This window comes from Hemicordylus capensis, chromosome 1, assembly GCF_027244095.1.
Source record: "Hemicordylus capensis ecotype Gifberg chromosome 1, rHemCap1.1.pri, whole genome shotgun sequence".
NCBI lineage: Eukaryota > Metazoa > Chordata > Lepidosauria > Squamata > Cordylidae > Hemicordylus > Hemicordylus capensis.
Window position 1 is genome coordinate 391,287,464 of NC_069657.1, and position 25,503 is coordinate 391,312,966.

Below are 25,503 nucleotides of genomic sequence, written 5' to 3' on the forward strand. Positions count from 1 at the left end.
CCCCAGAATCAAGTCAATACATTCGTATGGAAACACTTCAAACAAGTTTGTGTTCACGAATGCTAGGTGGTCTTTCCTTTGTTACGTTAAGAGGTCAGGAGGCCAGCTGATGTTTCTTAAGGTGAGCTAATGGTTGAGCAGTCATTGTGGAGTACCTTTTTGGGGAGACTTCCCTAAAAGATGAAGGAAGCCATCAGTCTTGGAAGATGACATGTATGACATGGTGGGAGGCGCTGATACATATAGCAATAGCAATAGCAATAGCAATAGCACTTACATTTATATACCGCTCTATAGCCGGAGCTCTCTAAGCGGTTTACAATGATTTAGCATATTGCCCCCAACATTCTGGGTACTCACAATGACGAGAACAAAAGAAGTAGTTTGGGATGGACAGGGAGCTTCTGTGCAAAGCAGAGATAAACAGATTTAATCTGAAGAGACTGGAATGGAGAAAATGAGGAGAGGACGGAAACACTTTGGAATGCAAGGCTGCTGTCTGAGAGCTGATGAAGCCTGATGTTGAAGTGTAGAATTGTTATCCTATTTCAACTTCATCTTGTGCTCAGCTCTCATTTCTAAATAAACAAAATATTACAAAGACACCACAAGCCTCTAGTGATTCCTCCAGAGGAAAACAAAATCCAAGAAGTGCTGCACCACATTTCACCCCTTGAGGAAGTGGGGGACGTGTGTAACAATATGAAGGAATATGAGAAAGATCATAAACCCGGACAGTTTTTAAATAATAATTGGTATTAAGGAATTGATACAAAGACATCACAAATCACATTACTGTAGAGGGAAAGTTACTTCTCCCACCTCCCACCATGCTTTAAATATCATTAGGTACTGCTTGTGTCAGATCTGAACTGTTCAAGGGTAAACTAAGTGCCACCATCATAAAGTGACAGTGACTTCTTAGTTAACAATGTTGCACTATAAAAATAAAAGGAACATTGCAAGAAACGTTGGCATCTTCTTTCCATGCTTGCTGAAGGCATAGACAGGAGGTGGACTAAATGACCTCTTTTCCTCAGACGTTAAGTAAACAAGTTTTATTGTAAGAATTAATATAACATCAGGACTTATGATACAATCAGTTTAACATAGAGAGAACACATGCAGAGAAGACACATAAGCCTAATTCATATGTAATGCAGAACCATAGGTCCAATGTGGTTCTCTCCCCTACTCTCCCATCCAAAATCGAACGTAACAGAGAGCATCCTCTCTTCAGTCAGCAAGACTGCAGAGAGGAGGGTGAATTGGCCATGTGGGCTTCCTCCTTGACTGAAGGTCAGCCCGCACAACTAATCATGGCCGGAGTTGAGAGAGGTGCTTCCTCCTTCAACTCTGGTTGAAGGGGATGCAGCCTGTGGTTCCACATTTGGATGTACCAAATTGGCTGCATCCAACCTCGGATTGTGGCAACAAAACTCACTACAACCTGAGGGTTCAAATTGGAGTTCCAAATCTCAAACCTTGGGTTCATCAGTGTGCCAAACTCCAAAGAGTTCTGCCCAGACCCCTCTGGTTTATTAAGCCTTTCTTCCATTATTAACCATTAATTCCCCACAACACTTTTAAATGCACTTTTCTACAGACTAGAAGACCACTAAGGTCCCTTCCAACTCTATGATTCTATAATATGAATCTATAAGTCATGGATGATTAATCTATCAATGGTTATTAGTCTATGTTTCTATGGAAGCAGTATGACGCTGAATACTATTACTATTTATTTTCTTATTAATTTGATTTCTATACTGCCCTTCCAAAAATGGGTCAGGGTGGTTTACACAGAGAAATAATAAATAAATAAGATGGACTAGTAGTGGGAAAGGGGCTATTGCTTTCAATCTCTGCTTGTGGGGGTATCCCTGTAGAAAAGGGTTGAGGGAATTTGTGGAGCTTTCCCAAATGTAATTCCTCTGTTCTCAAGAAGCCTGCCATGCATATAATGATAATGCAGAGGATAGGAACATGTCCTCTGTATAAAGCACCCCATTAAACTATGACATCATTTTGCCTTTTACCTTCAGCATCTTGCCTCCAAACTGAACATCAACAGCTTAGGTTACACCCTAATGGAGTATTTCTGATAAATTAAGTAATTTCAGAGTGCACAGTTACTAGTGTATATCTGTACCATTCTCATCCAGTAATCTAATTTCCATCACAGCTTCTGGGAGCTCTAAATTACTAGAAGGAAATAAGAAAGGACATTCTAGATGTGTACAAAACAGTAAGTGGAGAAAAGCAAGGCAAAATTTCCTCTATAATGCAACAAGAACAAGAGACATTCAGTGAAATGAAAAAGGCAATGAGTTGTAAACTTGATAAAAGGAAATGCTTTCCCTTACACAGTACATACTTAACCTGGAGACCTCAAGATTGTTACTGAGGCCAAGATCTTTGTAGAATTTAAATGGGATTTGACGTTTATATAGCATAGAACACCTCCGAGTTACATTGGCTAGTGAGGAGCAAAGGAAAGGATACAAAAGATTTGGGGTTGGGTTTTTTGTTTTTTGTTTTACTGTCGGGCATTTGGAGGTTATAAACCATATATCCATGGGCAAACAGTTGTTCAGAACAGGGATTTTTGTAGCACTTGAAACATGAGTTGAGAAAGCCTACAATTTGAGTCTACCTCACCCCTCCATCGGCCCTCAGTTCTAGCTATTTCCTCCTCTTTTAGCCTCAGAACTGGGAAAAGATAGGGTTGCATCACCCTCCTCTAATCATTTGATGCCTCCCAGCAGCCTCTAGACCAGAGCTGTCCAATTGCCATCTGCTCTCCTCCTCGGTCTCCCTTTTCTCTGTGCTGAAATGGCTGCTGGCAATGCCAACAGTTGGGCATGTGAGCAGACCTCTGTTCCTTCTTTGGGGCAGAAGTCTAGCAAGCCCTCCACTGCCAGTTCAGCCAGACACATTGCTGCAGTGACACACTCTGCTCCCCTTCTGCTGCAGAGAAGAGTGTTTTTGCCCTGCACGGCCACACCTCCTGACCCCCAACTCTTATGGCACTTCTTCTGGAGGCTTTCCCAGCATGGTCTCACCAGATATGGAGTAGGCACTCTGAAAACTTGAATGACTCTTTTGAAATCACACATCATGTATTTCCCTGCACACACACACGCGTGCGTGCACACACACACACACACACACACACACACACACAGCCCTAATTACAACACTGTGAAATCATCCACAAAATGTATAACGACAGAATGGTGAGAAACTGTATTTCGAAAGTGTGCTATGGCTAGATTCTAAAGCTCTTCTCATATTTAATGCAGCATGGAGGGCCAATGCATTGGGGCAAATGGGAGTGCGAGCCATACCCTTATGCCAATGCACTCTGTGGCCACACCCCCTGACTCACCCTGCATTCTAGAACCCTGGTCAGCCAAGGTTCTAGAACATGAGAAAAAACTGTCCCTATGTTCAGCATTTGCCTCTGCAAACAAATGCCAAAATGGGGCATGCTCATGGAGCACATTGGTACAGGGGATGTAGCTAGTTGGCATGGTCCTGTTTGTAGTACTTCACATTAACTGAACCTTCATGGGAACATACTAAGCATTAATTCTAGAACTGTCTCCTTGAATGTTTCCTTAGAGTGGAACTGCACAACTTCGGCCCTCCAGCTGTTGTTGCCCTACAACTCCCATCATCCCCAGTCTCAGTGGCCAAAAGTCAATGATGATGGGAATTGTAGACCAACATCTGCAAGAGGGCCAATGTTGTACAGCCTTGCCTTAGAGTGTCACTCTCCAATGAACAACATTAATTTTGATAGCCGATTATCTCTGAATGGGAAGCCTTCCACCAACATATGGACCAACACATGTTGACCACTTACTCTTCTTGTGAGTCATGCCCTCGAGGAGATGAGATTATATAGTTGCTTTTAGTATGGAATGGAATCTTTAAACAGTCTTTGACCAGGCAGAAATTTAGTACAATGAGCTTCTTCTCATGATGTGTGAGAAGGACTAGAGGCCGACTAGAGGATGGTCTGTGGGGTAGGCAGGTTAAGTTTACCTTCCCTGCAGATGATCGAGCCAGCATTGCTGGGTGAGCTCCCCACATGCCCACATGCCAAGGCAGTGGGGAGGATCAGGGATCAGGATGTGTTGTCCCAGGCCCCAGAACTACAAGGATGCACCATGCAAGTGCGCAGTGCATCATGGGGTTCCCCCTCCCCTCCTCGGGCTCTTGCTTCCCTAACCTCATTTTATAGGGTGGCTATTTAGGACGGTTTGCCACCATGCTTCACACAAACTTGCAAAATCGGGCTGGTCTCCCTTAGCCCAGTCTTGCACACCCATGTGAATAGCCTCAGTAAGGAATAACCTACAGCAATTGAGATTTTACCTGCACTTTCCTACAGAACACAGTTCAGAATATAATAATATAGCAGACAACTGACACTCGTGGTTTTACCAATTGCTTCCTTACACAACTTGCAATGTAGCAAAATTTCGCCATCATGACAGAAACATTAATGTTACTGTCAGACCAAAGAAAATACACATAAAAGGCTGATGGCCACTTTTAGTAACAACAAGAGGAATGCAGAAGCGGTTTTTGTCTTGTTGAGCTTAAAGAACTGGTTGGATCACATAACCTTCTAACATGTTAGAGATTAACCTATGTGTGCATTTGTGGGTGAGGTGGGGGTAAAGGCACAGGCCGAGCAACTCAGTGGTGTGGTCTGGCAGACAAGAGCAAGGCCAACAAAATCCAGACTCTAGCTTGAGATGAACAGAAGATAATTGAAAGTACAGCCAAGCTGATGGCTCCAGATGGCAAAAGCAGTGAGGCAAGCCACAGCATACAAGACACGTCAAATACATATGAGATACAAGGATTTAAGATATTAGCTTTATAACCTGTGGGAGACACTGGTCTCATTTTACAGCTCAGGCACAGCAGTCAGTGAGGCAGTTCCCACGATCAGTGGGAGCCGCCTGGACAGGGTTAGTGGAGAGAGTGGGCTTAACCCGCTCTCCCCGCAGACGACCCAGCAGTCTGCTCAGGGCTGCCAAACCGGCCACCCACACAACTTCTGGCTGCATTACGGAAGCTCCAGCATGCCCTGCACGAGCACAGAGGGCATGCTGGAGATACCCCTGAGCTGGGAGGCTGCTTTTAAGCCTCCCAGTCGGGGGTCTACTAGTGAGTTGCTGCGGTGTGGAGCCATGGCGCGGCAACTCACGACCATAGAGCTTGGGTTAGCGGAGCACTCACTCTGTGCTAACCTGGGCTTAGGGGAGGGTTATTTAAGCGGGTGACCCTCTTAAGAACCACCTGGCTTGCAGCCGAGCCCGGTGGTTCTCACGATAAGAGAAAATGGCCTCCGCTAGCCCCACTTTCTCCCATCGTGTTAATAGCCTCAGTGACTACTCTAGGATCAGTCAGAGAATTCATGGCAAAGAATTCTGAATTTCCTAAACAACTAATACAGAGAGTACTTCTGAGCAGTATTCCCTGACGCAGGGATTCCCAGATGCTGTTGACTACAACTCCCATCATATTTGACTGGGGATTATGGGAATTGTAGTCAACAACATCTGTGAATCCCTGTGACAGGAAACATTGCTTTGAGAATATGCAGAGTACTCCCATCAGCATGGATCAATTGCAGCCTCCACCTTCTCCACACATTTAGAATTAATGGCTGACATCTTGATTAATGAAGTACCGGTGCAACAGGAGAAGCTTTCGACAAAGTACCTCATCAAAGACTCCTGAGGAAATTTAGCAGTCATGGAATAAGGGGACAAGTACATGTGTGGATTGCTAACTGGTTGAAAGACAGGAAACAGAAGGTAGGGATAAAAGGAGAGTTTTCACAATGGAGGCAAGTAAGAAGTGGGGTCCCCCAGGGCTCTGTACTGGGACCGGTGCTTTTTAATTTATTCATAAATGATCTAGAAGTAGGGTAAGCAGCAAGGTGGCCAAATTTGCAGATGATACCAAACTTTTTCAGGTAGTGAAATACAAAACAGATTGTGAGGCGCTCCAAAAGGATCTCTCCAAACTGGGTGAGTGGGCAACAAAATGGCAAATGCGGTTCAATGTTGGCAAGTGTAAAGTGATGCATATTGGGACATAATACCCCAACTTCAAGTATATGCTGATGGGATCTGAGCTGTTATTACTGACCAGGAGAGGGATCTTGGGGTCGTGGTGGACACCTAGTTGAAAATGTTGACTCAATGTTTGCAGCTGTGAAAAAGGCCAATTCCATGCTAGGGATCATTGGGATTGAAAATAAAATAGCTAATATTATAATGCCCTTATACAAAACGATGATGCAGCCACACTTGGAGTACTGCGTACAATTCTGGTCACTCATCTTAAAAAGGACACTGTAGAACTGGAAAAGGTGCAGAAGAGGGCAACCAAGATGATCAGGGGCCTAGAGCACCTTTCTTATGAGGCAAGACTACAACACTTGGGGCTGTTTAGTTTAGAAAAAAGGCAACTGCGTGGAGACATTATAGAGGTCAATAAAATCATGCATGGTGCGGAGAAAGTGGACCGAGAGAAATTCTTCTCCCCTTCACATAACACTAGAACCAGAGGTTATCCCATGAAATTGATTGCCAGGAAATCTAGGACCAATGAATGGAAGTACTTTTTCACACAACACATAAGCAACTTGTGGAATTCTGTGCCATGAGATGTGGTGACAGCCAACAACCTCGATGGCTTTAAGAAGGGTTTGGATAACTTCATGGAGGAGGTCTATCATCAGCTACTAGTCAGAGGGCTATAGGCCACCTCCAGCCTCAGAAGTAAGATGCCTCTGAGTACCAGTTGCAGGGGAGTAACAGCAGGAGGGAGGGCATGCCCCTTTCAACTCCTGCCTGTAGGCTTCCAGCGGCATCTGGTGGGGCACTGTGTGAAACAAGATGCTGGACTAGATGGGCCTTGTGCCTGATCCGGCAGGGCTGTTCTTATGTTCTTATTACATTCTTACTACTGTAGCATCAGTGCGTCTGAATAGTTCTGAACCTTTACTAGTGTGTGCATGTGTTTGTGCATGTGGGAGGGGGGAATTTCACCAACCTTTCCTTTCCCATGGAAACCATCTGAGTCACCCAGAAATATTACCTTGAAGGCTATGTGATTCTCAGGAACATATTTTGGGATGGCACAGAGTGCTTCCTTAGGAAGATTTCATCAAAATTTGCCACCACTGCTGAGCCAGCAGTGGAGCTGAATTAGTTGAACTTTTCAGAAGCCCCAGTGCTTCTCCCACTGCACCAGTGCTTCATTACTCAGGATGCCAGCCATAGAATCATGTGAATCCAGGTATATACACAGAACCTTTAACTTACTACTAAGCGACTGCAATTTCTCCATTCCCCACACACTTACAATTAAGAAGGAAAATTTATAAAATCGTGGCATCTCCCCCACACAGGATGAAGCAGCATCACCTTTCTCTTTCAAGATTAATTGATCTCACCTTCACTGCCAGCAACCGAGAACCAGGGAACATACAAATTCACCCCTCCACATTCCTGATAATTTATTCCTAATTCCCCTACCCACCAACCCACCTATGTAATTTTGGTGCTTGGACCTACAGGCCTTTGGAGGGCCCCCCCTCCCCTGCAAAGGAAGCATCATCATGCTCCACCAGGCGACCACACTACCCTAGACAGAGTAAAGAGGATTTGGGGGCCCCCAGGTGCTGTGGATATGCTGGACCTCAGGCCCAATGTCCCTAGGTAAGAGCACCTTTGCCCACCCACACCTTTCTTCCAGCAGTTATGTGCAAAACAAGCTTTCGCCGCATCTCCCTCCACTTCCTTGTTATTGCCATGCTCTTAATCCTTACCCTGCCCCATGCCAAATGTGCCAAGATGCACCAGTCTGCACCCAGAAATACATTTTCAGTACTAAGGTTGAATCTTGAAATATGGGAAGAAAGGCACTTTTGAGAATGTGCAGAGTGCCTTTATCTCTACTGCTGAACAACAACAGTCTCCTGCTACCTTACATTTAGAATTCAAGAGCAGACTTCCATTGCAACCCCAGCTGGTGGCTTTTCCTCAGTCTCAGTGGGCAGGGAGAATCAGACAGAACTAATATTAAAAACATCTAATTTGTGTAGCTCAGGGATTTCAGTACAAGGGTTCAGCCTGTGAGGCTAATTTGCATGTAGCATTTAAGCTTAAAGGAGGAAACCTGGTAAGAAGAAGAAAAGAATCAGCAATTGCTAGTAATGAGCATGATTGTCCCCTTTGTTAAGGAGAGACCATCCTGGTTTACATTTCAGTGGGTGACTACATATGAGCACTGACTGCTGTAAGATATTCCACTTAGGCGATAGGGCCATAGCTCAGTTGCAGCACATGTATTTTGCACGCAGAAGATCCCATGTTCCCTTTTCCCATTCTGTCCCTCCCTCCCCCCTCCTGGCAAGCAGGAGGGAAAGGGGACAGGATGACAGGATAGGCACTTAGTGCTTTGCTCCTTGAAATGCAAGTGTAAATTATGTATGTTCACAAGCACAAACACTCCAGGTGGCAACATAAGCAGGGCACCCCATTACAGTGCCATGATGGGCACATATGTTGGGGCGGGGATACCCGGAGTCTTTAAAGGATTTAAAGGGTTTAAAGGGTACTGCCAATCAGGAATTCTTGAGCAGCCAATTTCTATCTTTTGAACAAATAGGTTGGGGGGGGGCAGCCCCTTCCACATGGGGGTACCTGTGTGGTCCCTAGGCTTACTCATGAGAAGGGCTGAGCAACAGGATCAGCATTGCCAACACAGAGAGGGGAGATTCCTCATCTGTTATAATGATAAATGCTGATCCTCAGCGGACCGCTCACTGATGCAAATGTAAGTACATGGAGACACCCCCTCACAATTCATGAGAAGAACTATCTGTGAGGACAGGAGTGTTGGGCAGAATCACTAATAATGCCCAACAAAACAACTAATTGTCCCATGGATCACCCCAACATGCCCCGAGTGCCCTGAAGACACCTCCCCAGCATCCTTGTATGGGACAGTTTTCTTGCAGGGCTCTTAGGAAGTGGGCGGTACAATTGCTGTAAGAAGAAGCACTGGCATGGCGTGGCATGGCATTTAAAGGGTTTTTAATTGCCTTTCTCTACTGAGGATGGGTGGACCATTCTGAAAAGGCACCATCGTGCTTGACATGCTGCCTTCAAGATCATGGTCAATCACTGTCACTCTGGTGATGTGAGCAGTACAGAACTTGCTGGGATGTTGCCTTGGTGGACCAGGAAGAGGGAGGGGCTCACTCTTCCTGAAACTGGAAGTAGCTGGACCACAGTTGGACTAAAGTCTGCAATGTGGTTTACAGTTTAAAATTGAAACCGCGGGTTCATCAACTTCCAGTTTCACGTTACGTGTGAATGCGGCTTGTTTTGTTTACTGTGTGAAAGCATATAAGATCAACAATAACTGTTTGACCTTGCATAAGACAAAGGATATAAAAATATAGAGCATTATATTAAAATTTGGTAGATAACACCTGACAAACTGAATCTGTGCACTTGAGCTTTAGCTGCCTGATAAATATACAGTTATAACGAAGAAATGTAACTTCCTCTTTAGAACTGGGTGGGGTTTCCCCTAGGGCAAAGTTCTGAAAAATGGGACTGTCCTGGCTGAATCAAGACAGTTGAGTTATCAGGGATTGGAACTGATGGGATAGCATTGCTGGATGAGCACTTACTGAACCACTAAAATTCAACAGAAACAGTTCTTAATATAAAGCTCCAGTACTGCCTTTTCTAGAAGGACACTGATCCAAGTCTGCCCCGCTGACTTAGCACTAATCTGATGTTGCACAGTACTAAGAAAAAGCAGAAAGCGGTGGGCAAGGCACACAATGCTACTTTGGCCCAGGTAATAACTACAGTGACTGGCATATTACATGACATTATTGCACAATATTGCACAACATGCACAGCGTGGTGGGACATAATATTTTCACACTTGTGCATGAGTACTATTGCACAAGCACAATTCTGCAAATAGAGTTCTCCAACAGTGCAGCCATTATATATAATGGCTGCACTGTTCTGCAACTCCATTTGCACAATTTTTGTGGCGCACACAGCACTGTTGTGCAACTGCACCAACCTTACATTTCACCACATATGTAATGTTGTGCAAGATGGCAGCCAGTGCAATAATATTAGTTATAACTTTCTCCTCTGCTTCTTCCATGGTGCCCTACTACATATGGCACCCAAAGAGTCTCCAATCCAGGCAGCATTAATCAGGGCCAGACCCTATGCCTTTCAGACTATCTGGGCCCTAGCAGTAAAGTGATGAGAATATCTGTTTAGTTTAGCAAAATGTCTGAAAGGGGTTTGCATATATCTTTTTCAGGAGCAGGTGTCATTTCAGTAGCAAACACCTAGGGCAGAGACAGCCCCAGTGTCCCTTCTACCCCACTTTAGCTATTTAATATCAGCCAAGTTATGAATATGCACATTGTTGCATATTTGCTTGCCTACAATGTGTGTTCTACTTCTGATCTATACAGCAGAGAAACTGCTCCATGCTTTGCATTTAAAAGGGGAGTAAAGAAAGCAACCAGATGTAATAAGAAACTAATAAATATTTCAAAAGCATTAAGCCTCCTCTCTCCTTGCTGGTATCCAAGGGCTTTTTTGCTAACATAATTCATTTGATTCCTTCACTATTCACTCCTTCCAAAAACAGCATTCTTACTAAAAGATTTTGCTGTTCGAAGCTCCTTGCTTACAAAAACAAATAACTGTTCTTAACTACTCAGTGGGTACCTCCATAATATCAGATTAAATTGCCAATGATGTCACACCTCATGAAAAAGAGCAGGAAGGTAGACGCTAGTCAAGGTAGAAATGTAGCTCTGCAAAAATCCAGACGAAATCACAGTACCTTTGTGTCTGCTACTTCATGGGTTTCCAGCCTTGAGTCCCCATTGTTGTTGAACTACAACTGCCATCATCCCCAGCCACAATGTCCAAAGGCCACTGTGGCTATGGATAATGGAAACTGAAGTCTGACTACATCAAAGACTCAAGGTTGGGAACCCCTGTGTTACTTAATTGTTTACTGTGGGCTTTTGTGTTCATTGGTAACTATACATAATATGAAGTTGGGCTGATGGAAGAACAACATTCTTGGGATATAACAGCGATGCTGAACAGCTGTGTAAAGAAGCTGAACTCCCTGTGCTGCCTATTTGCAGGCATTCCCATCATGTCTGAAGTTGAACTTTAACATATCCCCACAATGCAAACTTGTGGTTCTCCCCAGCTAAGGATAGGAAAATCCCACTGGAGACATTATGGAGAAGAGAACCATAAACAAGATGCACTTCTTCCTTTTTCCACTCTCCATCTCAGAATGCCTGAGCTACCTGAAGCTCCTCTCAGTAACAAGACAGTGAGGTCATTCACACAACTGAAAAATGGGTAAGACAAGTGTCCTACCCAGGTTTGGGAGCTGTGTGGGCTCCCAATTTTCAGTTGTCTAGGAGCAAATAACTAGGTAGGAGATAGGGATATGCAACACTGGTTCAATAATGAACCAGACTGCTGTGAACTGGACCAGTTTGGGTGGTTCAGTCGTGAACAGCTTTGAATTGCTTTGAACTGGTTCATTGAACCGATGGCCCAGCTGATCGATTTGACTGAAGTGGTTCACGTATGTGTGGTTTCAGACCAAACCATGCCAAATGGTCTGTGCACACCCCTAGTCCGTGCACACCCCTAGGGAGAGGAGATCGTCTGGAAGCAAGGTAGGAGGAAAAGCTGGGTAGGACAGTTTTTCCTCCTACCTTGGTCAAATGCTGGATATGAAATCTGGGTAGGACAGCACTGTCCTAAGCAGCTTTTCCTCCTACCTTGCTTCCACACAAGCACTCTCCCTCCTCCAACTTAGTTGCTTGCACCCAGACAAATGAAAATTGGAAACACACACAGCTCCCAAACCTGGGTAGGACACTTTTCCTCCCCAGTTTTAAATGGTGTGAATGACCTCAGTGGCTGGCATCCAAATGCTACACTAATGCAAGGATGCTGCACTAGCTAGTTCCTCAAACTTGGGAGCTTGCATCCCAGACTAATATAGTATGGTGCAACAGGGTTTACACCTTTGGGAGCCAATAACCTCAAGACTTTGTAACTTCTCCTTTTCTCCATTGTAAGACTTTTACAAACTGCAGACTTGTAGGAATGTCACCATGCCCTACTTCTCCCTCTCCTACTAACATTCTTCTGCTTTACCTTTGTGTCTTACCTTCCAGAGTTCTGGAGTAACTGAAAGCTTGCTCTTCACACGTTTGTTATTTTAGTTCAGCGTGGAAATGCTTGACTATCAAGCAAGAGGTTGCTGGTTCAAATCCCCGCTGGTACACCTATATAGGGCAGCAGCAGGAAGATGCTGAAAGGCATCATCTTATACTGTGCAGGAGAAGGCAATGATAAACCTCTCCTGTATTCTACCAAAGACAACCACAGGGCTCTGTGGTCACCAGGAGTCGAAACCGACTCGACAGCACACTTTACTAACGAAGGTGTTTCCTGACTGTAGCTTTTAGAGTTAGCTCTGTTATCATTTTCTCTCCCTTCCTCCCCTCCATTTGTTGACAGCTCTCCTGCTGTCAGATTCTAGGTTATTAGCTCATCAGGTTATCTCTGTATTCCTGACTCTGTATAGTGTCACAAGGGGCAACATGCCATTCTAGAAAAGTGAGTGGCACCCACATATGATTGCACAAGACAAGAGAAGTGCCAATACACTAACATCCCTTGGGGTTCATACCTATTAGGGCAGAATTGCATAACAGTGGCCAATAGATTAGTTTGCTAATAAGCCAGCTTCCTGTCCCCTGGTATGAAACTGCCACTTTCCATTCTGTTCAACACCATTCGAACATTTACCACTTCATCCCTCCCTTATTTATCAAAGGGGCCAAGAGCCTCAAAGCTTCTGCAAGCCATGCCATTTATTTAGTTGAGTACGACTGCCATATCTAAGGACTCAAGAGATGTAACAATATTTATGATCAGAGTAGGGTGACGTAAAGCCCAAATGGAGACTACTGCAGAATGAAAATATGTATGTGTGTTGCGCACTCAGGCTGTTCGCCACCTGAATGGGCAGTGCGGCCAGTTTGCCTCAGCCCCCTTTCAAGAGACACAAAGCGCAAGCAAGCCCCATTGGCTGGCTGGCCCATGTGGGGGCATGGCCATGGCTGTGCGGCTGTTATCGGCATCCGACCTCCTCAGTCCGCTCTTTGCAGGCAGCAAGAGCGGACTTGGAGGTCAGAGCTTCCATCGGCTGTGGTCGGGCCATCCTAGCTTTTGGCCTCCAATTCCATGGGCACAGCAGTGTCAGTGGGCGGGAGGGTTACACTTTGTGAGGTGGAGGCAGCAGTCATCAAGCAATCCCGTGGGTGGGAAGAGCGGGGGTGGTTTTACAGGGGAAAAACACCCCATGGTTTGGTGCAAGGGCCTTCGGGCCAGGGGTGTGCATGGTGGTTGGCTGGGCCTATTCCTCCATTAGCTCTTGGGGGGCTGGGATTGAGCCTGAGTGGACCTACGGCCCAGGGGTTGGTCTGGGTGTTGTTCACTGGGCCTACACGGCATTTGGGTTGTGCAATGGAGCCCAAGAAGGCCAAAGGAAAGACAGGTGAGAAGCATGATTGGCCCTCTAGGAGGCCTGTTCCTCCATCTGACTCTTCTTCTGATGATGATAACAATTTGGGCACCATTAGGGTGCTTATAGCATGTTTGGAAGCCCTTGAAAAAGAGAAGTGAGGTGCGACTGAGGGAAAGGATAAGGGTGGGCCTTCTGGGGTTCTGACTGGGCCCAAGAAATTTACCAGAGGGGCTAAGAAATCTGTTGATGCAATCACTGCAATGGGCCAATCTGAGGGTGATAGTCGTGAAGCAGATAAGGTTGGACAAGGTGAGTCTTTGCAGTACAGTGCCTCTCCTGGGGTCTCCATATGGCCCGTATAGTTGGCACCCAGGCCTTTATGGCCACCCTGCCCCCTATGGTGTGTGCACACAGGTTTGGCAAAGTGGGGGAGCAGCTCCGGTGGAGGTCCCAGCTGCCTTGCCCTCCATGGTGCTGGGGCCCAGGGTGGCCAGAACCTAAGGGGTATACTCATGAGTCAAATGAGCCGTAACTCAAAATTTGGCTTTAAAAAAGCCAAATCTGGTAACAGAGCTGGCAACACCATCACCCCCGGATCCATACCCTCCAGGCAACTCTTCTCTCCCTTTGGGGAACCACCTACTTCCAGCAGTAAAGGAGCGTATTTGGTGGGAGTAATTTGTTGATATCTTCCAATTGCTCTTTAGGGAACTGGAGCTGGTGGTTAAGGAGGGAGAGCAGAAAAGGGAGGAGGAAAAGTCTAAGCGTAAGCCTGTGGAGCATAATAGGACTTATTGGCTACTGGCTTACACGGCGTATATGGGCGTGATTCTCCAAATCCACCCATCCAAGGGTCCCGCCCTGGTTAAATATTTAGACATAATTCATAGGGGCTATATGGATTTCATGGGGAATGCCTGGGAATGCTACGATCATTCCTTTCATCTTAGAGCCGCTCTGAATACTGCTTTTCAGTGGGATAAACAACACCAGGAACTCTGGCTCCTCATTATTACACCTTCCAGACCAGTTCAGGGCGTGTGTTCCGACAGAGGCCATATAATTTCCAGAACTCCTGCAGCGCAGTCCTCCAGATCTGCTGCTGCACTGGGTCTTCAAAGTACCCTGCTGTACTGGGTATTCAACGGCGGTGGTAGGTGTAATTGCTCACCCTGCCGTGTTTGGCATGAGTGTGACTTCTGTGGAGGAAAGCATGCCAGCATCCATTGTCAAAGAGCCAGGGGTTTTTTTGGGGGGGGGGCTTTAAGGACCAGCCGATTGGGTGGTAGAAAGGGGGGAAGTGCCCTCAGGGCAATAACGCTGGAAAAGGGCCCCAGCCCAATTAGACTCCCGGTACTGGCTTGCTACCTGGAAGGTTATCCTTGTAGGGATCAAGCAGCCTATTTGTGGCCGGGTTTTAATTCTGGTTTTCGTATTCCTTGTTCCTGCCCAAGAGTACATTGTTCAGGCCCGAATTTGAGGTCCATTCTGGGCATGGAAGCAGTGGTGCTAAGAAAGATCCATGAGGTTTCCTTGGGGAAGGTGCTCGGCCCCTTCGAGGAACCGCCTATATCCGACTTGCACATCTCTCCCTTAGGGGTGGTGCCCAAAAAGGCCCCTGGGAAATATAGACTTATTCACCACGTGTCTTTTCCCCACGGCTCTTCGGTGAACGATGGGATCCCGGCTGAGCTCTGCTCTGTGAGGTATACCTCATTTGACGAGGGAGTTCAGGTGGTCCTTTCCTGCAGGCCCAGCGTGCTTTTGGTGAAATGTGACATTGAGTCTGCATTCCGTTTGCTCCCTGTTCACCCAGATGATTTAAACCTCCTTGGCTTCGCATTTCAGGGCCAGTATTACATTGATTGAGCCTTGCCTGTGGGTTGCTCGATTTGCTGTGCTGCTTTCGAGGCGTTTAGCTCCATGTTGGAGTCGGCACTTTGATGCAGGGCTGGGCTTCAAACAACAGCTCACAAACTTGATGACTTCCTTTTTTCAGGAAGGGCGGGGACTGATCAGTGTACGCGCCTTTTGGAGTCCTTTCAGGTTTTGTGTTCAGAGTTGGATGTTCCACTGGCACACAACAAGACCGAAGGTCCTGCCCCCATCCTCACATTCTTGGGTATTAAGTTGAACACGCAGTTGGGTTGTTCCAGTCTTCCTGAAGTCAAGCTGGTAGTTTTGAGGGCCTTGTTGGCAGAATGCATTCGGGTGTGCAAAGTCACGCTGCGTCAGCTACAACAGCTTATAGGTCACCTTAATTTCACATGTAGAGTGGTTGCCCTTGGCCGGCCTTTTCTAAGACATCTTTGTGATGCTACCATAGGCATTAAGGAAGCACATCATCACATTAGGATGGTGCCAGGAACCCTTATAAGATTGAACAGGCCCACCATAAGGTTAACGCCTATATGGCACATTTTGCCCGTTCCCTTGGTGGAGGGACTTTAGCACTCCCTGGCATTGTTTTCTCAGTGCCAGAATTGTTTAGAGGGGATGGAGTTCACCTTTCACCCCAAGGGACAAGTTTATTTCTTGGGGATTTCAAGCAGGGATTGGCCGTGGTATTACGTGGTTGGTGGGTGGTGCAGGGTGTTAAGCTAGGCTAACCCCTGCCATGGCAGGTACAGTGTGGTTGGGCATAACATCTGAGGTTGGTGAGCACCTTCAGGTAAGTGTTTGGCTATAGGTTGGACAGGTCAACTTCTGAGAGGCTGTGTGGCTCAGGGAGATCTGGCCTGGACTGATCTACTCTGTCAGGCTAAGCTCCCCGGACATGCTGCGCAGCTACCGGGGGTGCTGCTATGGCAGAGGCCTGACCTAAGGGTCAGCTAGGATGCTTTAGAGCATTGGGGGCTGCCTGGAGCCAAGGTGTATCACCCTGTGCTATAGGTGAGACATGCCCTGCTGGTGCATGCCTCTAGATACTGCACTGAAAGGGTGGAGAGCCAATCCTTGCTCTTTATTAACGTTACGTTTGAAGTTGATAAATAAATTGTGGCCCTCATTTATACCAACACCTTTGTGTCTCGTGTCTTCTTGGGGTGCTGGGCAAGGAGTTTCCCATGGGGGGGGGGAACTTGCACAAAATGTGCACAAGAATTGTGTAAGAAGTTGCACAACAATTGCAACATGTTCCACTAGCACAAGAACCAATCTGGAACAAAGTTGAATTTCTGTGTGCAATAACAGTGCTATATCCTTATTCTAGTGTAATAGTATTTATGCGAGCACAGGGCTTGTCTGGATACTACCCTTTTTTAAAAAATGGGATATCAAAATAATATCTGCATTATTCCTGTTTGCACACTTCTCCATATATCAGCTGCTGAACTTCCACAAGTCCTCATCCTTGAGGAGACCTGCAAACCATCCACAGAATTAGATTCTTCTCCACTGTGCTGATTCCCCCTTGACTCCTCTGCCTGGGATATTGCATAATCCACACACAGACTAAGCATTAATTTACACATCTGCTGTGATTTCTGGAAGAACTTACCATAAACCAGAAGCTGCAACACTTGGCACCCACTGTATGCTTGGAACTGGTAGCTCCTCTAACAGGTGCAGGTGCAGTGTTGTTGGGCATAACATCTGAGGTTGGTGAGCACCTTCAGGTAAGTGTTTGGCTATAGGTTGGACAGGTCAACTTCTGAGAGGCTGTGTGGCTCAGGGAGATCTGGCCTGGACTGATCTACTCTGTCAGGCTAAGCTCTGACAAGCAGAGCATCAGAGCACAAGCAGCATCAGTGACTACTGCTTGGCCTGGGAACTGTGTGGTTTCTTGAACCAGGTCCTAGCTGCTTATATGGTGAACTGCGGTTCAAGCCTCCAGTATTTATGCTTGCCAGACAGGAGCTCAGAGCACTTCAGAGGCAAAGTGGATGGCTTGGCTTCTGGTTCCTGTGTGCCGCAAAAAGGGCATCCACAGGAAATGTTAAGTGATTCAGATAATGGTGGGAAAGGGGTGAGGGGGAGGCAGGATCCCCTCCAACTCCTCTATGGCATCCTATGGGCCTTTGTATCCCATCAGAGCTGGAAAAGATTGCACAAACATGTCCTACTTGTAACTCATAGTAAGGGAAGAAATAGAGGACTTTAGTACACAAAATAGAGTCAGTTGGTTCTGGCTTCATGGTTACTTAACCAATAAATCTCACTTCTTATCCAGTGACTATCATCCTCAGGCCCCTCAAATGTGGCAAGAAAAGAAAAGAAAAGAAAAAGAAAAAGAAAAAGAAAAAGAAAAAGAAAAAGAAAAAAAGAAAAAGAAAAAGAAAAAGAAAAAGAAAAAGAAAACTCCGGAATAGCAACCCAAAAGAAAAAACATTGAGCAAATAATTGCTAATCATCGTAAGAACTACTAATTATGAAGCTCTTCTCCATTCCCAGGTTGTTCACTTGCGGTAAAGAAGAGGAAAGTGAAATCTGATGCTGCCTTATACTGAATCACACCATTGGTCTACCTAGTACAGACTAGTAGCAGCTCTCCAGGGTTTTCATGAAGTCTTTCCCCACCCTATTTGGAGATTAAGGATTCAGCCTAGGATCTTTTGAATGCATAGCATGTGCTCTACCGCTGAGCTATGGCTTCTACCACAGATGGTGGTCCACATGGCAGCAGCTAGGTACAGGAGTCCGAGGATTATTGCAGGTTCTTCATTAGTGGTTTCAACTACTCACAGTTGGGCTATATATAATGAGTTTCCATTATTGCAGGGGTGAATTTTGGTCATTCACAGTTCCTGTATGTCTGTTTCACACTTCCAGTGGCATTTCTTACCTGAAGACTTTTCTGGAGGCAGCATAGACCCATGTTGGGACTATCCCCCACACTCTAGAATTCAGAGGATTTGGGGGCTTTGGGGGACCATTACTGGAGGAGCTGGACAGCTGGAGTGACTAAGGTACAGTGCTACACTACTCTTAGTTCTTGTTTTTTCCTATTTCCCCCCATTTTGGGGAAACCTTTTTCCCATTTGGGGGCACTTTTTCATGTACTGAGGAACCTAACCCCATAATTCCTATAGGCACAAGTTTCTGATTATTGCATTTTTGGCTTTTGCAGCAGTAGCAGAGAATGTAACCCCCACAACCATCGAGGGCCTCCTGTACTGAATAAATGAAGCTTTTTTCCCTGAGATTATATACTATATAATATACACTAAACAAAATACAATTCTGTGCTGAGTCCAGTCAATCACAGGTCTAAAATCTGGTCCAATCATTTTTGTTCTTCCCTCTCCTCTCCTCTCAGGCTAATGATTGACAGCCTGGCTGAGAGACACCAGACAATATTAAGTTCTTCAGCCTTGGACATATATAAAGTAGGTAAGCACATAACTCCACAGCTTGAGAACAAGCCAAAGCTCATGTGCTGAAGAACTGCATCACTATTCATTCTACTGCAACCTTAGCCAATAGGGCAATCATTAATGCCGTCCTTGATCAGCCTCAAAGTTTAAGGTCTCTACAGTGCTCATATTACTGAAATCTTGTGAGAAGGGATAGAATGTATCCCGCCACAACAATCAGAAAGGAAATGCCCTAATGACTACCTTAGCTTTGTGGGGAGGGGAAGAAGGCACTGGTTCAGAAACAGAGCAGGAAGCCACAATGGTGCCCTGTTTATTGTAGGGTCAATTCACTTTTTGAGCAAACACTCTACATCAGGGACACTGGTGAAGCAAAGACTCCTATATTATCTCAAAGTAAATATGTTGAGTTTTCCTTCTTTTGTATTTACCATAGTCTTGTACCAACGTTTTGTCAACCATGCACATCTGCATATCTCCAAAGGTAATACAAGGTAGACTGTGCCTTAGGAAGCTGCCTTATACAGAGTCAGGCCACTAGTTCATCTAACTAAATACTGTCTATACTGATTGACAGTGATGACTTCATGGAGGAGAGGTCCATCAATGGCTTCAAGTCGGAGGGCTGTGGGCCACCTCCAGTCTCAAAAGGCAGGATGGCTCTGAGAACCAGTTGCAGGGGAGTAATGGCAGGAGAGAGGGCACGCCCTCAACTCCTGCCTGTGGCTTCCAGCAGCATCTGGTGGGCCACTGTCAGGGGCTTATCTAGGGTAGGGCAGGCAGGGCACGTGCCCCGGGTGCCACTTGAAGGGGGGAGCCATTTTCTAAAATTAAAAAAAAATTAAATGGCCACTGAAAACAAAATGGCCACTACACATACTCAGATGGTCCCTGTGAGGCCCTAGGCCTTGCCAGGCCTCACAGAGGCCATTTGAGCATGTGTGGCAGCCTCCAAAATGGCCACTGCACTGATCTTTGCAGGCCCAAAGGATAGCCTACAGCAGTGAATTAAGAGGCTGGTGGGGGGAGGGGGAACCTTTGCATACCCCCACAGCCTTTAGGAAGCCCCCCCGAAGGGCCTACAGGTAAACAAAAAATAATTTAATATAAGTCACTGTACACATATTCAGTTTGGCACTATGTACAGAGAATCAGGACTTGTGAATAACTGCAAAAATTAATTTAATATAAGTCACTGTACACATATTCAGTTTGGCACTATGTACAGAGAATCAGGGCTTGTGAATAGCTGAAGCCCTGAACCGTAGCTTATGAACTAGGATTGTATTCATTTGCTCTTACTTTGCTTCTTGTGATAACTGAGTTAAATGTGATGTCTTAATAATATGGCTATTAATGGTGAGTTTGTCTTTGAATCAGTGTGAAATCCTTAGTATTAAGGCCACTGGGAGTTTCTTGCTCTCTTTCTCTCATTTTAACTGTCTTTCGGAAATACTAGAATATATTCCAAGCAGTGACACAGTTTACTCTGCATATTCTTTAATTATTTTCAGAGTATCTGGGAAAAGCCAAATTCTCCATTTATGTTTAAAACTTATGTAATAATGATGCTACAATGCACAGTAGAGAATTAGACAGGCACTTCTGTTTAGTTTTCTAAGTACACCTCCACATAGTATTTGGGTATTTCATGAGCCCCAGCATACTGAAATTTGTAGTTTACCAGCATTTTTTGGTCTGGCTATGTCCACTGCTAAATAATTTTTGAAATATGAAAAGATTAACGAGCTTGATTTGTATTTTTCAGCTGATATTATGGTAAAGTTATCTGAAAGATGGGTGTCAGATGTTTGGACAGGGGGTGCAATTTCAGTGCTTGCCCTAGGCACTATTTTCCCTAGATACGCCTCTGGCCACTGTGAGAAACAGGATGCTGGACTAGATGGGCCTTGGGCCTGATCCAGCAGGGCTGTTCTTATGTTATTATGACTCTTAGACAGGGATTTTTCCAAGCCCTACCTGCTGGTACTGGGATAATACCTGGGATGGTCTGTATGAAAAGTATGTGCTCTGCTATTGAGCTACAGCGTTCCTAAAACTCAGGCCAATAAACATGTTAGATTGCTGAACAGCTTGCTGTATTAAATTGTTATGCTCCCAGGTTACTCATAAATATATCTTGCACTTGCAAGAATATTTTGCATTATTTATGCTATACAGCGGTTTCACTCTCTTTTTTGAATCTATTGAAGTCCAACAACTGACTATTCAGAGTTTGACATTTGTCATGTCAGGGCATCCCAAACAGATTTTCATAAGAATTTTTCCTTTGTGAGCTGATTTGTACTGAGGCACAACCAATGACCTTCCAGTCCTAAAGATGACTTCTAAATGGTTGTATAAAGACAACTGGAGTGAAAAGGCAGAGCTGCAATATGCAGCTCACTGTGGTTTAATCACTGCTCTATTGTTACAGTTTGGGAATGAAGTGCAGTATAATATAGTTATGTGTATTTTCTGGAAACTATTTTCTTCCTTGCAATAGCAGTGAAACATGCAAAAGTTTCAGAGCACTGAATTAATCTCTACTATAGTGGAGAAAGAAAAGAAGCTCACAAAAGAATGAGTGAAGGTGAAGGACAGAGCACTTAAAATGTTCTCTCTTTTAGAAAAGGAAAGCTAACAATGGAAGTAAAGCTAAAGTTGCTAACATATTGGTAATAGAATTTTTTTCTCAAATGAAAATGCTCAAAATTCAGGGTAATGGTCTTTCCCCTGGATTTGGTAGGATTCACCCCGATGCCATCCATCTCAGTCCTTTGGGATCTCTAGTAATTTATCATATCAAGTCCATGTGCTTCTTTACAGCATGTAAGGAGTGTCATGGGTATTTGAAGACTCTTCACCCAGTTGTTTTTTTCCAGATCTTTCTTTTGACAACACAAGTTAAAGCCATATCACTTAATTAAATACACAGGGTGCTGGATTTCAACTTTGCAGACCTATTAAAAGCTCTAATTACATGTTGGGATATGAGTGTACCATGGTACATGATACATGGTACATGGTACATGATACATGGTACATGGTACCATGGTACATGTTACATGAGTGTACCATGGTACACCTTGATTGAATGGCATCTTCAATCCAAGAGATTATATTTGCACAGAACTGATAGCAACCATTGTTGACACAAATTTGATACAAATTTGACAGGAAGCTACCAGGGACAGAGCTTTCTTGAGGCTGGTGCCATAATTGTGGAAGTCTCTCCCTATGAAGGTTCATCAGGCTACCATGCTTTTAAACATAGCCTCAGAATGCCCTTGTCTCATGAGGCTTTTTATTGACTAATTGCCTGCTCTCTGATATTGTTTTCATATTTTCAGGTTTTGATCCATCCATCCATCCATTCATTTTATTTGCATTTCTATCCTACACTTCCTCCAAGGGTTTCCTCCAAAAACATAGCGGCATTTATCCTCACAACAACCCTGTGAAATAGGTTTGGCTGAGAGATAGGTGACTGGCCCAGAGTCACCCAGCGAGTATCACAGCTGAATGGGAATTTGAACTTGGGTCTCCTCCGCTGTGTTCCTTCTCAGGAATTCCCAGACGTTGTTGACTACAACTCCCAGGATCCCCAGGTGCAATGGCGTTGGGCTGGGGGTTATGGGAGTTTTAGTCAACAACATCTGGGAATCCCTGTTAGCAGGAACACTGCTCCTCAGTCCTAGTCCAACAGTCTAACCACTACACCATGCTAAGATTCAGAAAGGCAGGATATGAATGTTTAAAATAAATACATAATCAAATAAAACCATGTACACCTGTTTCAAGGTGTATATGCAGTCCAGGAATATGTGCCTCCAGGTTGTGCATGCAGAAGCTGCCCCTGCCTTGTACGAACCACACCCTTTAATTGGGATGAGATGAGACTTCGAAGCAGGGGTCCTCAACTATGTAAGCAGCACCCTTGGTCAAATTGCAGTGAGCAGAATTGGGGTGGGCACAGCCTAGCTTGAGCAGGCTCTCACTTCAATTCTGCTGATACCTCACCCTAATGTTCTCTGTCAGTGACCCCATGCAAACAAATGAGCCAAATGGAACGGAACAGAACAGGAAGGATTTGAATGAAGAGCACCTCCTTTTCCCATGGCTGCGGGGTGGAGAGCCAATCTTGTGCTAGTAAGCATGAATTTCCCCCTTTGGTAGGCAGGATCCACCTTGGTTTGCTTTTGGATGGGTGACAACATGTGAGCACTGTCTACTGTGAGAAATTGCTCTTAGGGGATGGAGTCAGAGCTCAGTAGTAGAGCATCTGCTTGCACTCAGAAAGTCCCATGTTCAATCTCTGGCATCTCCGGGTCAGGCTGGAAAAGACTCCTGCTCAAACCCTTGGAAAGCTACTGCCAGTCAGCGTAGACAGAACTGAGCTAGGTAGACCAATGGTCTGACTCAGTAGAAGGCAGCTCACTGTGTACTATGTTAAGACAGGAGAGGCCTCTTCTCCAGTGGCAAATTACATACAGAGCAACCTTTCCTGCTGGGGAGTGATGGAAAAGAGCATATTGTATCATTTGCCACTGAAGGAGAAATCCATTGGTCTGAGTCCTCCTTGGTATGTGATCCTCTTTATCTGAGTCCTCCTTGGTATGTGATCCTCCCTTCCTTCTCCAAAGGGTGCTTTATTTCCTTTGGGGAAAGGAAGGGTATTTCAGGCAGATGACAGCTAGACCCTGTTGTATTCTATTAAGTGAGGCTGTTAACCAGCAGATCCCTCCGGACCCCACCCACCTAACCCAATAAACATTCCCAGCTGTTAGCCAATGTTAAGGGTGCACTTGGACCCTTAACCTGGCTGCCAGGTATCATGTGTCTCATTGGGCTGAGTTCAGTCTCATTGGGCTGACGGGGGAATCCTCTAATGAAACGTATGTGCCATGTGTTGCATTGTGGGGTGCCAGGAGGCCGGAACAAGTTCTGGTCCCAGATCCCGCTGTCCTGCTCCATGCTTCATGGAGCTGCATAGAGCAGGGCTGCCCAAGTGGGAGTGTGCAGTGCACTCTCACCACCTTTGCCATCATTGTGGGGAAGGTGAGGTTTACCCTACCTTCTCCACCCCGGCCTGCTCACGTACAATGGAGATCGGGAGAATTGCCTCAGTAACCTTTATGTTTTGTTGTTTAGTAGTTTGTCACAGTAGTGATCCTGAGTGTAGAGAGTGTGGGAGTGGGGGGAGTCCGAAAGGAAAAGGGAGGGAAAGGAGAAGGAGAACATAGAGTGGTTTCTGAATAAACTCTTAGTTAAATCTATATATAATTACCTTGTGTTTGTGAGGGAAGCAATAAAACAGACACATTAATCATTCCTGTTGGATGCTCCAATGAATCCTCAAGAGTTTTCATGTGTTTAGCAGGAATGCTCAAGAAGCTTTTAGGGAAAGCACCAGTTTGCATAACCATCCCTACAATTCATGTTTGGGTATCCATTGTTTGGGTATCCAGATTCCGAAGAGCAAATCCCCTTCCAGAAACCTGTTTCTGCTTGTATCATCCTTACTGTATATGGGCAAGCATCTTCAGGATTTACAGACCAACTTTCAGGCTGCCCTAGGCTTGCTTAAACATTTAAAATTTAAATTTTTAAAAAAGCTATTCATGTATTTTGCAAGCCAAGAGAAGAAACACTATGAGTCTAGTGTGATTTGCTATAATGATATATTTATTAGAAGCTTTTCATTTTATCTGCGGCACAACTGCTCTTTGATGCCATTAATCTGCAGTAATGATTACAGGGAAATAATTCAAAGCTGTTCAAGAGGAAAGATGGCATGCCATTTTATTCCTATTTTCTGAAGGCTACCTCTGATCTTACAGTAAAGTACAGATTCTTAACAGGAAAATATGGGGGATGAACTGGTAGAAGCTGGAAACTTAAAGTAATGGGGAAAGTGCTCTGATTACTTAAGAAAAATATGATCCATTTTACTACTTACCGCATAGTGGATTCCAGGAAGAAAAGGTTTAGTGGATGGTTTGTGGATCAAATATCCATGGAAAATCAGATTTTTTTAAAAATAAATAAATCATATAAAATATGTTTTTCATTAAATGGTCATAAAGAGAAACCACATATTACTAGCCAGTTAATGATTCATAATAGCTTGGGTGAATTGGATTAATGGCTTTCTCCAAAACTTGTTTTTTAAGAAGTGTCCTGGGACTATGGAAATAATACAGGACATAGCTTCTTTTATGGTAGTAGAATATATCTATCTCAGTGACAAACAGATTCTTCCCATTCCATACCATTATTAATCTTTGAGTGCACTCTGCCCCATGTCCTGCTCTTCCTTCCTGCAGCTTTAACATGGAGAATTTCTAAAATTAATTCCAGAACTCGTCCATCAGCAATTTGCTGCAGTGTTCACTTCATTCTCTTTAATTGTGCCTCTTGTTTTTCACCAGGTTATCAATGCATACAAGTGTTTCTGTGTATCTGTAACCTGGATGTCAACTTTGCACAAAAAAGAGTCCTTCCCTACACCCTTGTT